This window comes from Triticum aestivum, chromosome 4D (assembly GCF_018294505.1).
Source record: "Triticum aestivum cultivar Chinese Spring chromosome 4D, IWGSC CS RefSeq v2.1, whole genome shotgun sequence".
NCBI lineage: Eukaryota > Viridiplantae > Streptophyta > Magnoliopsida > Poales > Poaceae > Triticum > Triticum aestivum.
Genome location: NC_057805.1, coordinates 288,170,782 through 288,174,964, shown reverse-complemented (window position 1 = coordinate 288,174,964; position 4,183 = coordinate 288,170,782).

Sequence of the window (4,183 nt, the reverse complement as noted above, 5' to 3'; positions counted from 1 at the left end):
CTCCTGTTCCCGATGCGATAACTTTGTGCATGTAGCTCCGATTCGGGCGTTTAATATGTCAAATTGTTCGTCTCGTGATGCTCTACATTTTGTTCAATTGCACCATGTTCATTAGAGGTCATCTTGATGCCCAAATCTTCGTTGGAAGAGGGCTAGTTGCTGTTAATCTCTGGTTCTTATCAGAACTTGGAGATTTGTCATTTTTGTATCATTTATTCTGTGCATCTTTTGAGCATGAACTCTACATGTGTTTTGAAGTATGCCATGCCATCTTTCCAGTGGTATGGTCCATGTATTTTTGTGGTCTTTGTGGTGACTAGCACAAGCATGCAAAGTAGGCCCCGTAATAATTCTGATTTCAGGGACTTAGTGATTTCTCTAAGTTTTTGTCTGCTGTAATTTTGTTGCCATGTAAACTTGATGCTAGAGAGAGATCCATGCATATTTTGGAGTTGTTCAGTAAGGATGTTTTGTAGATATAGTTGCAATTGATCCATTCCTGCAATTGTTTGCAATTTTAGAGTACAATAGAATGACTCAATCTTGCTCTACTTTTGCTATAAAATATTTCTGGCAGATTCTTAACATGGTATGCATTTTTGCCAAGCTTATTGTAGTTTATCCATACATGCTACGCAATTGTTCTTGCCATGGATAGCTTCATAAACATGCCATCTTGCTGTAGGTATGCTTGGGTTGTCATGCATTGCTCTGTAGTGAGTGCATCAAGCTCACAAAGAGGCCTACATATTTATATTTCTGCCATGCTCTATTTTCTGCTAAGTCTGAAACCTGATAACGAAACTTGCTATGTTTACATGCTTGCCATCATATCTTCTGGTCCTTTTTGGCTTATGGTCAGTAAGGGACTTTTGTCATGTGCATTTAGTAGAACACTACCATGCCTTGTTTTGCTATGTTAAGTTCCTGTAGCATATTGATTTCGTGCTCCGAACATTGCTACCTGATGCTGATTTCTGCCATGTCCAGTTTTTCACTAAGTCTGTGAACCTGTAATCTTTTGCACTTTTGCCATGCTTGTTTGAGCTTGATATGTTGTGAACTAGCCGTAGCTCAGTGTTCATCTTTTGTCAAGCATCTCCTGTAGATTACTGCCATGTGCTTTGTTGCTATGTTGGGGTGCTGTAGCATTGTTACTTGTGGTATTTTAAGTGCTATCTTGCTGTTTAACGCAGATTAGTGTCATTCTTGTTTTGCTTGCCATTTGCAAACCGTGCATCCGATTCCGGTGATCTTTATATCGATTTCGACCGAAATCATCTCATCTTTCCAGTGGCATGCTTGGTTTGCCAAGTTACTGCCATGTTCATCATTTTCCTTCCGGAGCACGCATACGCATCGCATATCATATCTTGCATATCATACATGTCTTGCATCATGTTGCTTGTGCATTTCTCGTTGTTGATTGTGGGTCCGTTTGTTTGTGTTCTTGTCTTGGGTAGAGCCGGGAGACGAGTTCGTGAACGAGGAACCTGTCGAGTACGCTTACGAGGATCAAGCTTTCGACAACTCTGAGAATCTTGCAGGCAAGATGACCACCCCTCGAAATCACTTCTATCTTTGCTATGCTAGTTGTTCGCTCTATTGCCATGCTCGCTACCTATCACTGGCTATATCATGTCTCCTATTTCAGCCATGTCAGCCCCTAACCATCCTTTCCTAGCAAACCGTTGTTTGGCTATGTTACCGCTTTTGCTCAGCCCCTCTTATAGCGTTGCTAGTTGCAGGTGAAGTTGAAGTTGTTCCATATCGGAACATGGACATGTTGGGATATCACAATATCTCTTATTTAATTAATGCATCTATATATTTTGGTTAAGGGTGGAAGGCTCGGCCTTATGTCTGGTGTTTTGTTCCACTCTTGCCGCCCTAGTTACTGTTATACCGGGATTATGTTCCTTGAGTTTGCGTTCCTTACGCGGTCGGGTGATTTATGGGACCCCCTTGACAGTTCGCCTTGAATAAAACTCCTCCAGCAAGGCCCAACCTTGGTTTTACCATTTGCGACCTATACCTTTTTCCCCCGGGTTTTCTAGAGCCCGAGGGTCATCTTTATTTTAAACCCCCGGGCCAGTGCTCCTCTGAGTATTGGTCCAAACTGTCAGCCGCCGGTGGCCACCAGGGGCAACTCTGGTCTGGCCTATCGGAAGCTTGGACAATCCGGTGTGCCCTGAGAACGAGATATGTGCAGCTCCTATCGGGATTTGTCGGCACATTCGGGAGGCTTTGCTGGTCTTGTTTTACCATTGTCGAGATGTCTTGTTAACCGGGATTCCGAGACTGATCGGGTCTTTCCGGGAGAAGGTTTATCCTTCGTTGACCGTGAGAGCTTATGATGGGCTAAGTTGGAACACCCCTGCAGGGTATTATCTTTCGAAAGCCGTGCCCGCGGTTATGAGGCAGATGGGAATTTGTGAATGTCCGGTTGTGGATAACTTGTCACTTGACCCAATTAAAATACACCAAGTGCGTGTGTAGCCGTGATGGTCTCTTCTCGGCGGAGTCCGGGAAGTGAACACGGTCTGTGTTATGTATGACGTAAGTAGGCGTTCAGGACCTCTTCTTGGTCATTGCTAGATGACGTCCGTTCCTTTGCTTCTCTTCTCGCTCTCATATGCGCAAGTTAGCCACCAAATATGTTTTTGCCGCTGCAGCTCCACCTCTTTGCACCATTCCCCCTTTAAACTTAAATAGTCTTGATCTCGCGGGTGTGAGATTGCTGAGTCCCCGTGACTCACAGATACTTCCAACACCAGTTGCAGGTGCCGACGATGCCAGTGCAGACGATGGCGTCGATCTCAAGTGGGAGTTCGACGAGGAACGTGGTCGTTATTATGTGTCTTTTCCTGATGATCAGTAGTGGAGCCCAGTTGGGACGATCGGGGATCTAGCATTTGGGGTTGTCTTATTTTCATCTGGATGTTGACCGTAGTCGGTCTATATGTTTGTATTTTGGATGATGTATGAATGATATTTATGTATTGTGTGAAGTGGCGATTGTAAGCCAACTCTTTATCCCATTCTTGTTCATTACATGGGATTGTGTGAAGATGACCCTTCTTGCGACAAAACCACTATGCGGTTATGCCTCTAAGTCGTGCCTCGACACGTGGGAGATATAGCCGCATCGTGGGCGTTACATAAAGAGTTCGTCGTAAAGAGTTACGCCGATGCAAGCTTTTACACCGATCCGGATGACTCTGAGTCTCAATCTGGATACATATTGAAAGTGGGAGCAATTAGCTAGAGTAGCTCCATGCAGAGCATTGTAGACACAGAAAATTTGCAAAATACATACGGCTCTGAATGTGACAGACCCATTGACTAAGCTTCTCTCACAAGCAAAACATGATCACACCTTAGTAATCTTTGGGTGTTAATCACATAGCGATGTGAACTAGATTACTGACTCTAGTAAAACCCTTTGGGTATTAGTCACATGGCGATGTGAACTAATCACATGGTGATGTGAACTATTGGTGTTAAATCACATGGCGATATGAACTAGATTATTGACTCTAGTGCAAGTGGGAGACAGAAGGAAATATGCCCTAGAGGCAATAATAAAGTTGTTATTTATATTTCCTTATATCATGATAAATGTTTATTATTCATGCTAGAATTGTATTAACCGGAAACTTAGTACATGTGTGAATACATAGACAAAACAGAGTGTCCCTAGTATGCCTCTACTTGACTAGCTCGTTAATCAAAGATGGTTATGTTTCCTGATCATATAAATGTGTTGTCATTTGATGAGCGGGGTCACATCATTAGAGAATGATGTGATGGACAAGACCCATCCGTTAGCTTAGCACTATGATCGTTTAGTTTATTGATATTGCTTTCTTCATGACTTATACATGTTCCTATGACTATGAGATTATGCAACTCCCGAATACCTGAGGAACACTTAGTGTGCTATCAAATGTCACAACGTAACTGGGTGATTATAAAGATGCTCTACAGGTGTCTCCGATGGTGTTTGTTGAGTTGGCATAGATCGAGATTAGGATTTGTCACTCCGAATGTCGGAGAGGTATCTCTGGGCCCTCTCGGTAATGCTCATCACTATAAGCCTTGCAAGCAATGCAACTAATGAGTTAGTTGCGGGATGATGCATTACGGAACGAGTAAAGAGACTTGCCAGTAACGAGATTGA